At 40.5% G+C, this 14,256-nt stretch overlaps 1 non-coding gene across 1 annotated transcript; it reads left to right on the forward strand.

The window, feature by feature from the left end:
- Nucleotides 1-205: 205 nt before the first annotated feature.
- Nucleotides 206-312, forward strand: LOC120070065 (small nucleolar RNA R71). Its single transcript, XR_005479777.1, has one exon. It is a non-coding gene; the product is annotated as a small nucleolar RNA R71 (small nucleolar RNA).
- Nucleotides 313-14,256: the final 13,944 nt, after the last annotated feature.

The following is a 14,256-nucleotide window of genomic DNA, read 5'->3' on the forward strand; positions in this document are numbered from 1 at the left end:
CCCGTTGTTCGCATCACTATCTTTAATTCTTAATCTTTGATCGCTTTCTTGCTAGTCCTCGTGATTTTTAGAAATGCGATCAAGTATATTTTGGGGCTCCTCATATGTTTTATCCAACAGACCGCCAGCTGATGCCGCATTGGCAGCGGTCTGCGAAGCAGGGTTCAGTCCTTGGTAAAATATCTCCATCTGTAAGAAGTTTGGTAAGCCATTATGTGGACAATCTCTTACCAGCCTCTTAAACCTCGCCCAAGCATCATTGAGCGATTCGCTAGTTTCTTGTTCAAAATTCGTTATTAATTTCCTTCTCCTGGCATTTTCAGTAGGTAGGAAGTATTTCTTTATGAACTTTTCCACAACTTGTTCCCACGAGGTTATCTCTCTCGGTTCGAGAGAATACGCCCATTTTCTTACTTGATCATATAAAGAAAATGGGAACAAAGTGAATCGAAATTCCTCGGTAGAGATATTCGGGAACAAAAAAGTGTTGCAGATTTCTATGAAGCTCTGGAGGTGGGCGTGCAGGTCCTTGCCACGCCTTCCTCCAAACTATCCAACAGTCTGGATCATCTGTAGCATCACCAGTTTCATTTCGAATCGAGATCCATCAAGGGCAGGCCTCATGATTCCTGGAGAGAAATCATAGAAGTTTGGTGATGCATAGTCCCGAATAGGCCTATTACGATCGTTTGGCAGTAGGATTGGATTCGCCATGACATTGTTTTCATTTGGTGCTCCGTTTCCAGGATGCTCTGCCATGTTGTCTTTATCTGGTTGTTGTTGTTGGCAGCTATCTTTCAATCTTCGTTGGAACTTCCTCTCAATCTCTGGGTCTTAATTCACCAGAGATTGAGAGCTACAAAGAAATCAGAAAAATTACCATTAGCACACTGAATTGTTGAAGTCCCCGGCAATGGCGCAAAAAACTTAATGATGAAAAATTAGCCGTCAATTACTTGATGACTAAAATTAGGTGAACACAATATGTGATGCATGTCTTAGGTTATGCATTGATTATCATGCGTCGGTGGTCATGCATTGGAATGAACCATGCGTTAACAAATGTATGCAATGACTATGCGTTCCTATCACAAGTTTTCTTGCACTCACGCCAAGTATAACTCGAACGCAAGTTTCTCGGGTGATCCAAGGTCGAACTCAGGGACTTATAGCTAGACGTATGCGGTAACTTGTATGCAGCAGTTGAATAAAAGAATGATGGGAGGGTTTAAGCTAACACTACTCCTACTCCTAACTAGCAGACAACGCAATGAGAATATGAATGAGAGGTTGAGACACAACAACCGTTGACGCATAGTAAATGCATGGAAAATAGATAAAATGTGAGGATGTCTTCATCACATCCCTTAAGAGTGACCGCAAGGGCAACCTCAGCCAACACAAGCTATGCGATCATGCTGCACACACTAGAGCCTAAATCTAGGATGTATGTGATGTGTATGCAAAAGGATCGAGATGACCGCATATAGCCAACGCAAGCTATGCGATCATGCATGTAATATCCTATCTGTAGGGTGCATACGTTGTGTGATAGCATACGAAGCTTATTCCTAAGTTCCCCATTTTTGCTTATGCGTTCCAATCCGCTCTCTCGAGTCTTAGATTTGGATTTTAGACTACTCTTCTAAGTATGCCTAAGTGATGAATGATGCGCTCATAAGACAAGGTAATCAGATAAACTTGGCTGACGTAAGATGATTCCTATCTCTAGTGAATACTTGCTTACATTGTTTGATGCAACCAACCACTTACCCTCCTGGGTAGTTAGTTGTTGCTGACTTTACTCATAGACAAGCATTGCGTCCGCCTGTAGACAGGCGTTGCTATAGCTTCACACTAAGCAAATAAGGTTTTTTCACACACTCGCACAACGCACACCTTCCAGAGGTTTGCTACATGCTTCATATCCCTAATTTGCATGACTAAGTATGCGATACTCAAGCAATCTCACTAAGTGATGCAATGAAAGTTAAGGATGCTAAGTAAAGAAAGATGGAGATGGAATCGAAGGAAACACAAAAATGCATTGAACACACAATGTATTAATTTCTTAATCCAAAATGTAATACAATACAATATAAGAAAAGAAGAGAAAATGAAAAGACCAGCTAATATTGCTTCCAACAGATGTGTGTCAAGCCTGGCGGTGGTGCCATGGAAGGGCGGTGGAGCTGACTCTCTCGAGATCTAACTTCGGTGAAGGCTCCGATCGTCACTTGGAATGGATGAAGGAGGTGAAGAACTCTCAAGCTTTCTTCTAACGCGTTCGTCTGGATCATAAGGATCTGCCCAAAGGCCGAAACTTGGATGATTTGAAGTTATGCTTGGCGGCTTCTATTTATAGAGCTTGATCGTCGACAACATTAATGGACTGCTCTGATTTTGACATTAGCAGCACGTTAGTCCTTTTCTGAATCTCGGTTGCTAACGACGTGGTAGGTGAAATGTCAACATCATCTTTTGATTTTTCCGAGATATGCGTTGATGCTACCGTTCCACCAACCTTGCATTGATTTCACTATATGCGTTATCATGTAGCCATAATCGTGCAGTGACCACATTCACTTGATTATTGCATCTCTACACGATGACCACAATCGCTTGACGATTGCAACCTCTATGCGATGGACGCATGCGATTGATTACCGCAACACCCATGTGTTGATAGTATGCGTTTGCTTATGCGATGGAGAGTTTCTTCACATACGATCGTCTATGCGATAGTCCGGCTTTCGTGTTTGCGTCCACTTCCTGCTTTAGCCACAAAAATAGACAATTGAATGCATAATAATGGGTTAGTCGAGATTCTTGATGCTGACCGACGCAAACTCATTTTCTCATGAATTCCTAACATAATTGCCACATATTCTTCTTAACAGCCCTCATAATTCTAAATGAAAGGCCTAAGCTGACATGCTTTTCTGCATGTCATCATAGGACTATGACTTATGTTCATTAGATGGATCAGTGGTACTTAAGGAGACAGATGTAACTATAGAGGCATAACAGTTATTTGCCCGACTGTACTTACGAACAATCTGTGAAGGGTTGTCGCACTGCTGATTGATTAAGATGGACACACAATATAAGGAGAGTTCAGCTGTCGATCTTTAGTGGAGCACCTGGCAGTTAATGGATGGTGGATCCCGTGATTAAAAATTTTAGTCAGTTATTCATGTACCGTTGGAGCTTCGGAGCTACAGGACCATGATGTCCCCTTGGTAGCTTGGATTCTGTTGAAGATCAGTTCTTGGTGTTGGTTTGAAATTTTCAAATTGATAAGAGGTATTTTGATTATATATGATATAATCGGTATAATGTATAAGATACATTTAGTGGAGGATTGATGTAAATGAGATTTACATTAAGTACCATGGAATAGAAAAAGAACTATGGTTTATATATTTCATGAGATAAAATATTAAAACTATAGATTATAAATATAGTATGATAAGTTGGTTATCATTTATATTTATAATAATATTAATTATTGGATAATTAATTCTTTTTCTTTTAAATACCCAAAGTAGTGGTTGGTTATTGGATCATGGTAACCATGAGTTTAAAAGGAAAGTGGTTTCTATTGAAAAGTAGTTTTTACAAACATTTGAATAGATTTTTGAGTTTTCTCTCGCAAAAAAGAAACTCACGAAGTCGTCAAGTGAATACATATTTACTAAATGATCATGCAGGTACGAGCTAAACGATCATTCAGTATTTACTAAACGATCGCATAACTTTGTTAGATGATCGCTGGCCCAAGGTAACGATCATGTAGAGTCTGTATGCGACAGACTGAGCTAAACGATCGCATAGCTTTTACTTGATGATCACATAGCTTTATCTAAACGATTGGGCATCGACCTATACGATAGGTCTCTGCCATCTCCCACTTGCCCAGTCGTGTATGCAATCGTTGTTTCCTTCGTTCGTCTACCTCATACCAAGTCCGAACAAAGCCCACCCTCTAGATTTCCACACCAAGAATACCAAGGTCGCCTTGTTGGTGGTGTTAGACTCAACTCGACACCGTCGAGGTTTTCTGGAGGTTGTTCATGGTGCTGTGGAGGCCGTTCATTATTGCGGAGGAGTTCATGTTGCAGAAGAGATCATGACCAAGGAGATCGTTGAGGACGAGCGTGAAGTGTTCGTGCTATTCGTGCGGTGTTGCGGTCGTGTAGATCGGGTGTTTGAGGTTACTGTTGTTCGAGCGGCCGTGCGCATCGGAGCGTGGAGACGTTGCTGCATTTGTTCTTACAGTTTTTCTTTCTGTACTTTTGAGATTCTCTTGCTGTAATTTATGTATTATTTGCATAACCGTTTGTTTTGAAGTCGACTGTAAATATATGTTCATTCATGATTGTAATTTGGAATAGTCTTGTTCCGCTGCTCATGGAAATCTCGCGTTCGATTTCCTTCAAAAGGTTGTTCTCTCAAGTACTGAATCCAGGTCTTGAACAAGGGGCCCCACCCTCTTATTGGGCTGAGAGAGTTTGGTTTAGTGATTGGATCACAAACCAGTTGTTCATGAGAGGATCAGTAGAGACTTGAGGAATAAGACGTAATCTCGGGGGTAAAACAGATTTGACCCAGCTGCTATTACAAACAACCTGTGAATGGTTGACTTGCTGATTATGGTTAAATCATGTGAACATAATATATCTACAGTGAGAGGAATGCAACTATGGGCTTTAGTGGAGTGACCCATTAGCTAAAAAATGGAGATTAATTTGGTCTAATGAGTTTAGCCAATTAATCTCGGATCGTTGGAGCCCATGATTTGTAGGTCCGTGAGGTCCCCTACTAGTTCGTAAGGGACTAGATCTAGAATAGCATTATAAGATAATTTGAAACGTTCAAATTAGAATTAAGGGAATTAGTAATTATATGAGATATAATTACATGTTTAATTATAGAATTAAACGGAATAGAAGAATTTATATATATTTAAATATTTAAATATGATTTAAATATATAAAGATGGATATGTGTTAAAATTAATTTAATATTTGATATTAAATTAATCAAGGTTTATTTAATAATTAATTTATGAAATTAATTCACTTTTCTTTTTTAAAATCAAAATAGATTTTTTAAATCAAAATTTGATTTTATTGTAAAATTGAAAAGAAAAAAAAAACACAACACTAAAATGGAAAAAAGAGATTTTTCATTATCCATCTTTGAAGTAGCTCACACATAATGCATCTTCTTGGCTTTGTCTTCTTCAAGCATGAGCTGCAACTCATGCAACTCTTTTCCTTGCATGTTGATTTACAATATAATGAATAGATTAGAGTGAAAATCGAGCATGCAATCTATAGAGAATTTTAGAGGAAAATCGGGTTGAAGAAAGAGTTATTCAACAAGATTACTACAGTGAGCATTTCTCTTTCATTCCTTGATTCAAGCTTGTTTTGAGTCCCACAACTCAATCTAGAGCACCAAGAGAATAGTGGGGAAGATCTTTAGGTGGCCTGCAATAAGATTTGGAGAAGATAACAGCTGAAGAAGGAGCTTTGAAGAAGTTCTATAAGAGGTATGTCTTGAAATCACTTTTTTTCTGCAAGAGCATGCATTATATTTTGCCAAAATTAATGAATTTGAATGCTTCGATGATCCTTGTGCTTCCGCTGTTGCTGATACAATCCTACATGTCTTGCCTCACTGGGGCATCATTGCAAAATAGAGGTCTTTAACTTAGGGTACTTGAAACTGTTTTGCAAAATTGATTAGTTAAATGTGGTTTAGCAAAAATCTAATAAAGTTTTGTTCGTATTTTCAGCAACACCTTTTTTCAAAAATGGCAACAGCTACGTTAGCTTTGCTAAGCACCGAAAAATTAACTGGCGAAAATTTTTCGACATGGAAACACATGATTATGACAACCTAATCATCAAGGATCTCATGTTCGCTCTTATGGAGGCCTGTCCTTCTATTCTAGCTCCAAACGCCACTCGAAATGTTCGGGAGTCATACGAGTGATGGACACGAGCGAATGAGAAGGCCCGAGCCTACATCTTGGCAAGTTTTCTGAAGTCTTGGCCAAGAAACATGAGCCTATGGTCTCAGCGTGTGAGATCATGGAGTCCCTGTGGGGGATGTTTGGAGAACCGTCTAAACAGCTTATGCATGAGGCTTTTAAATATATATTCAACTCCAAAATGGAAGAAGGCAACTCTATTCGTGAACATGTGCTTAACATGATGGTCCACTTCAATGTGGTAGAGTTGAATGGGTCCACAATCAATGAGGACAGCCAGGTTAGCATAATCCTGCATTCTTTGCCAGAGAACTTCCTGCACTTTATTAGTAATGTGATTCTTAACAAAGTGAAATATAACCTTACAACTCTCCTCAACGAGTGGCAGCCCTACCAATCTTTATTGAAAAGTAAGGAAAGGAAGAAGAGCGAGGAAAATGTTGCTTCATCCTCTAGGACGTTCCATAGAGGTTCGACCTCAGGAGCGAAGTCTGCACCTTCTACTTCTAAGTCTACAAAGGGGAAGAAGAAGAAGGGTGGTAAGGGAAAAGGGAAGGCGCCTGCTAACCCACCGCCTGTCGCCCCAAGGAGGCGTCCATCGGTTGAAAAGGGAAAGTGTTTCCACTGCAATCAGGATGGACACTAGAAGAGGAACTGTCCTCACTATCTGAAAGGGAGGAAGGCCGCTAAGGATAAAGCCAAGGCAGATAAAGGGAAATATGATTTACTTGTACTTGAAACTTGTTTAGTGGAGAATGGTGATTCTACCTAGATAATTGATTCGGATGCCACTAACCACGTTTGTTCTTCTTTTCAGGGGATTAGATCCTGGCGACAGCTTGAGGCTGGTGAGATGATGATGCAAGTAGGCACCGGGCACGTCGTCTCAGCTGTAGCAGTGGGAGGTATCACACCCCACCCCAGACTACCCTTTGAGCCTGAGGAATGGCATGACTGCAGCAGTTATCAACCCTTTCGTTCACAATTACTTTCTAATAACTCTTGCGGAAATAACTCTGATACAAATGTACAAATTGAACAATCAACTGATTAAGTAGGCCCATTTTATTTTACAACAATATAACGTTTATACAACTCAAAGACAACAACAATTATCCCCAGTACTTTCACAAGTATACTAAGACAACAACAATTCCTGTGGAAACTTTCCCTGTACCCTATAATCCCGCCAATGTGCACATCGACTATTTTCCCGCTAGCTATGCTTAGGTAACTTGAATATATTTCCCGCCGGTCCTCATCGACTATCATTTCCCGCCGACCGAAGCCGACTATATTTTCCCGCCATGTACCCTTTTCAAGCATGCTAACTATGTATCCCAGGTACAATTTCAATTTCCAAAACAAACATACAAGCAATATCTCAACAAGCATAGTAATCAGATAAACATATATCCCTGATCATGCCAATTTAACATTATCCCCTATATATATTTACCTATATATAGAAACTATATCAACAATACAACACACAATAACCACTCACCTTGGTTGGTTAGGAACTTTCCTTTCCGAAGTTCTTTAGGTTTCCTTAGTTTCCCTTTTTGAACCCTAAATTCCAGATTCAAATATCAGCTTAGATTACTCATAGTTACAGACCTTAAGATACTTCCTTCTGAAAACATGTTCTAAAATGTCTCAGGAAGCTTACCATAAAATCTTAGCTCAGAAATTCTCGTGATTTAGCTGAAATCATCAAAATATCAATACTGACCCAGTTTACTCGACAGCCTGACCCTTCTGTATTTTTCTCCGCTTCCAGCCCGATTCCTTGGAGCTTCTTCTCCAAAAGCCCTACCATGAAAACTAGACTCTTTTAGCTTTCAGATGTCTTTGAAATCACTCAAAATGCATGAGTATTCTGGGAGAACTCCTCGTTAAAAATTGATGCTACTTCCTGTCTTTTCTGCCCGACAGCATCTCCCCTCTTGGAACTTCTTGACACACTCTTCTTTATGTCCTTTGAAGAGAATTTGAGTTCTCATCTGAAGTCCTTGTCCCTATTTATAGGCGTCCAAGATTGCTCCACGGCCGACACCTCCTACTTGGCCGTATGACCAAGTGTCTCTTCCTTACACCATCAATGCAATCTTGCATCAGCATAAGCAAAAGTGTCTTCTTCTCCTTTCACCAACGCATAGCCCTCATCCTTTACATGTCTTTTTATGCATCCACCTAATTTTCTTAAGGTTTGAGGCTTCCTCCCAAGAAGACACATGGTTTGATGACGTTTTCTATGTAATCTCATCCTTTATATGTGTCCAACTCTTGGATGTTCAATGCATAGTCCATACTCAACGCATAACCTATAATTAATGCATAGAAATCCAACCCACTATCATCACAATCCAACTTAACCATCGCAAGAGCCAACCATCACCAATGCATAGGGTGGCCGCTCATCCTCGACACATAGCTCACTAGGTATCACTGCGAGGCTTGCTCGGCATGGGCGCATGGTGCTTGGTATAGGCGCTAGCCACTCGATGCATGAGCGTGCTGCATAGGCGTTGGCCATCGCTTGATGCATGGGCATACTGCATAGGCTCTGGCCATCGCTCGCAGGCTTGCTCGGCCGCATTGATGCTTCGACACATAGGCATGGATGTTTAACAGGGCGCTCGCTGCATAGGCTGGCTGCTCGACGCATGGGTAGGGGCGTTCAATGCATGGCCGCTCGGCACGACAGCTTGGCATGCATCACTTGGCAGTTTGGCCGAGACGCTTCGATGTATGGCTGGGCGTCTGGCCGAGGCTGCTCGACGCATAGCTGGGCTTCTGGCCAAGGTTGCTCGACGCATGGCTGGGCATTTGACAGCGCTTGGCCTGCTTGACGCATGGGCTGTGTGCTGTGCATGGGCACTCGACGCATGCCACATGCCTTGCCCGTGTCCTCGCCTACCCTTGTGCCATCCAACCTTCCAACACATCACCTCCATTTTCCTTCCTTCACCAACGCATACCACCACCAACACATCCCTTCAACTTTCTTCCTTTACCAACGTATACCACCACCAATGCATCCCTTCACAATTCTTCCAATGCATCCATGCATTGGTCTATCCTCCAAGGGATGAGTCACTCTTACTTCCAATTCTCCCTTTGCCCAAGTAATCTCTCCAAGATCTTATAACCAATGTATAGCAATGCCTAGTCCAACACTTAGTCAATTTTTCATCAACTAAAGCTTAACTCAAAGCTACTCAATGAAAATCTATTTAACACTTACAAATTTTCTTCACTTCAACATAGGATTTCAATGAAAATCTATTTAACACTTAGAAATTTCCTTCACTTCAACATAGGATTTGACTTTCTCCTAGTTATATTCCTTAACCACTGCATAAGTAGGGACAATGGAAATCCAGGTTTCACAGGAGGGCTCCAATTAGCATTACATAATAGGTTTCTAGTTTTGAATGATGTATATATTGTTCCCGAACTTAAGAGGAACCTAATTTCTATAAAGTGCTTATTGCAATGTAAATACACTATTTCTTTTAATGTGGATAAAGCGTTTATTCATAAAGATGGTTTTATTATTTGTACAGCAAATTTGGAATCTAATTTGTATGTGCTAAGGTCGTTAGCCATTAATTCCCTCTAAAACACAGAATTGTTTAAAACTGTTGTAACTCAAACAAAACGACGACGTATTTCTCCAAAAGAAAATACCCATCTTTGGCATCTTCGTTAGGGCACATCAATCTCAATAGGATTGAGAGATTGGTGAAGAATGGACTTCTAAGTGAGTTAGAAGAAAATTATTTACCATGTTGCCTTAATGGTAAGATGACTAAACGACCTTTTACTAGAAAACATTATAGAGCCAAAGAGCCTCTTGAGTTAGTACATTCTGACCTTTGTGGTCTTATGAATGTGTGAGCCCGAGGTGGCTATGAGTATTTTATCAGTTTTACTGATGATTACTCTAGGTATGGGTATGTTTATCTTATGCAACGAAAGTCTAAATCCTTTGAAAAGTTCAAAGAGTTCAAAGCTGAAGTTGAAAACGCATTGGATAGACGGATAAAAACACTTCGATCGGATTGAGGTGGAGAGTTTTTGAACTCGGCATTCTAGGACTATTTGATAGAACATGGAATCGTTTCCCAACTCTAAGCGCCGGGTACACCTCAGCAAAATGGTGTAGTGGAGAGGAGAAATAGAACCTTGTTGGACATGGTTCGCTCGATGATAAGTTACGCTTCCTTATCGGACTCGTTTTGGGGTTTCACAGTGGAGACTGCAGTATACGTATTCAACTGTGTTCCTTCCAAGAGTGTTGCGAGAACACCTCTGGAGTTGTGGAACGGGCGTAATGCTAGTTTACGTCACTTTCACATTTGGGGTTGCCCTGCACACATGCTTGAGGCTAATCCCAAGAAGTTGGAACCACGGTCGAGGTTATGCCTCTTTGTAGGCTACCCCAAAGGTACACGAGGGGATTATTTTTATGATCTGACGGAAAATAGGATGTTTGTTTCAACGAACGCTACTTTCCTGGAGGAGGATCATATAAGGGGGCACAGTCCACGAAGTAAAGTTGTGTTGTGTGAGCTTTCCAATGAAACTACTGAAACTTCAACAAGAGTTGTTGAAGAGCCTACTTCAACAGCAAGAGTTGTTGATGGGAGTTCATCTAATAGGTCGGTTCCACCTCAAGAATTGAGGAAATGTCGACGTAGTGGGAGGGTTGTGAACCTACCTGTTTTCTATCTGGGTTTCACGGAAATCCTTGTTATGGTAGCAGATGGCAACATTGAGGATCCGTTGTCTTATCAGAAGGAAATGGAGGATGTTTGTCACAGCCCTTCCCAGATTACCTTCTTAATCCGGAAGTGAATGTGACGATAGTAGTTACCAACCTTTTGTGGCACTTACTATCTAACTAACATCCTTAACCTGCTTAGATCCCTGGAAAATATATATAACATCCACCAAACTAAGAAAACTTTAAAAAAAAAAATAATAACCTCAGAACACCAGGGATCAACAACATAATTACATCATATAAACACATACAGAGTTCAGCGGTTCAAGTATACTTTACTAGCCCCTAATATGAGCAACACATATGTATAGACATTTACAAAATAAACACCTAAAACTTCTTTCTAGACTTTTGGACTTTTAACTGGAGTCCTTGAGTGGCAGAGCAGGATGACAGCTAACCTCTGGGGAAATGACCATTACCTAGAAAAAGAAAAACATTTGAAAGAATGAGCTACTCGCCTAGTGAGTGACTTAATAAAACATAAATCTCATGCTTAAACTGAAAGCTCGAAAACATAATACTGGAACTAAAATATGCTAAGCAAACGTGTGCATAAAAATTTTAAAACCATTGTATCTGACACCTGAATCTTAGTTGAGAATGAACATCCATCACTCTAATTCCCAACGCCAAGCCATAGCTAGATGAGACCCCTACTTCGATCTCTTCATACTGTACTATGGCTAGGAGAGACCCCTATGTCGATCTCCTTAAATATACCGATGGGCATCTCAAAAAACTTCCTCTAAACATAAATATTGATAACTACTCTTAAACACCATTAAACATCATTATTCCCTATTTGAGAACGAGCATATATCGCTCTAGCCCCCAATCTGTTACCGGCCAAGAGACCCATATTTTGGCCTCCCTTTGCTGGTATATGGCCTAGGAGACCCATACCTCGGCCCCTCATTTAGAACTACCTACATGCACGTGGAGTTTTCTAAGTACCGTCAACACCTTAGGTACATTCACTCAGATACCTTCCTTACCTTCAGTATTCGGCTCACTTAAGCTGTCAAGTTCTCGAAGTGCATTAAAAAGAATAGCTTTCAAATATAGCATAGAAATCTCTTTAGGATACCTTCCTTACCTTCAGTATCCTTTTTCATTGTGTTTAGGAATACCAACACGTATATTTTGATAACCTTCGGTATTTAAAACATAGTACATCAATCTTCATTCAATCTTAGCTATAATCCTAATGCATGCTTCATACTTTGTAAAATAAGTTGGTTTAAATCATGTTGAACTAGCTTGTAAAAACCATTAGAATACATTAGACATGAAAAACATACTTGGAAAACTCATACATTAGTAAACATCATGCGTCGGTCATGCTTTCAATCATAGAAATAAGTTGCTTGCAATCACATAAAAATTAGCATGAGAATAACATTGCAAAGCATAAACTTTATCATTTAGAAACATTAGTCACTCACAGCTCGTTAGGGCTCTTAAATGGTTTATATGCCTCTCCTAGCTCTTCTTGGCCTGAAAGGACATAATCCTCGGTTAGACTTCTTAGAAACTTTCACCAACAAAACAACATTACTAGTAAGATGACCATCATGAGCGAGATCATCCTCATCGACGAGACTTACCACATCCAGCGAGATTTGTGACTTTTCCAGTTGGATTTGTGACTTCTATCGAGATTTGTAACTTTCCATCGAGATTTGCATCCTTAGCGAGATCCTCCTCTTCCTTTACTCACTCTCGCTCTCGCTCATTTTCTTATCTCTCGCTCACTCTCGCTCTCGCTCATTTTCTTATCTCTCGCTCACTCTCGCTTACTATGGTGAGCTACCTGCTTAATCTTCCCAAGTAGCTTTCTGCTTACGCACCAATTCCCTATTCCAACTTAAAAAATTCATAACTCAAAATCCAGAACTCTTTTTAAGAAACTTTCTTCTACAAAATTGTTTAGAATTAAGTTAACTTTCTTACCTTAAAATATCGGCTCCAAATTCCTTGTAATTTGTCTTAGAGCTTCCAATATTCACTTCAGGCTCTGATTAATCCGAGAATTTGCCCCTTCTGCAAATTCTTCACTTTTTGCGATTCTCTGTGTGAGATCTTTCTCCGGTAAAACAACCTAAAAAACTAAGTCATTTTCCAAAATCGAGCTTCTGAAGTACCTCTCCTTTTTATACTTCCTTCCGCCTCCCCTGTTCAAGGGTTAAACTGTCACCTCATCCAGCACTTAGTTCTTACAGCCAATTCCCATTAGTGAGTTTCTTTAATTAATTTATTTTTCCTTCCCTTCCTTCATAACCCACATTAGGCCTTCACCTCATAATATAAATTTAGCATGCATCGCATACTCCATCGTCTAACGCCCAATGCCTATCGTCTAGTGCCCAGCACCTATCGTCTAGCATTCAACGTCTATCGTCTAGCATTCAACGTCTATCATCTACCATTCAAAGTCTATCGTCTAGCGCTTGTCTGCAGCTCATCATTTAGCGCTGATGTCGATTGTGCAGTGCCAATGCCCCATCGCTTAACGCTATCGTCCAACGTATAGTGCTATCATTTAGCGAGATCCTTCATATCGTCTAGCGCCCAGCGCCTATCGTCTAGCTTAATTGTTTAGAAAACGATCTCGCTCTCAACGATCTCACTGATCTCACTCTCAACGATCTCATGCATAGCCTATCGCTTAGCTACTGCAAGCATCGGTTACCTTCGCGCAATTGCTACACGATCGCCCAGTGCTTGCCTACACGATCACCTACCTCATCGTGTAGTGTCATTCACTTACTAGATGATCTCATATATAATCGTATAGTGCCATTCATCTGCTACACGATCTCCAGCGCCTTTGCTCGCACACACTTGAGGCTGCCGCAAGCCTTATCAACACATCACGCCTTTCAACCCATGTGTCATCCTTAGTACCAATGCATAGTTTACCCTTGCCTTCAACACTTAACCTCTACAAGCCTTGGTTGCTACACACGCAACCCAATGCGTCCACACTTCTCCATCAACGCATGCCTACACTTTGCTTCCGTACATAGCCAATTTTCACTTGTTATATTATCTAAAACTCACCCTTGACTAAGTATTTCTAATACTTAGAATTTTCTTCCTCCATATGCCTACTTTCTTTACCTCCTTTCATAATTTTACTTAAAACGCTTGTTACTCACTTATGTAGGAAAAATGGAGTACGGGATTTACAATGTTGACCGAGATGAATGGGTCAAGGCCATGGATCTCAAGATGGAGTTGATGTACTTCAACTCAGTATGGGATCTTATAGATCAGCCTGATGGGGTAAGACCTATAGGTTGTAAACGGATCTACAAGCTCAAATAGGGTGCTGATGGGAAGGTACAGACCTTCAAGGCTTGACTTATGGTAAAGGGTTATACCCAGGTAGAGGGAGTTGACTATGAGGAGACTTTCTCGCCTGTTACCATATTAAAGTCGATCCGCATCC

Source organism: Benincasa hispida, chromosome 5 (genome assembly GCF_027475165.1).
Source record: "Benincasa hispida cultivar pf3 chromosome 5, pf3_genome.v1.1, whole genome shotgun sequence".
NCBI lineage: Eukaryota > Viridiplantae > Streptophyta > Magnoliopsida > Cucurbitales > Cucurbitaceae > Benincasa > Benincasa hispida.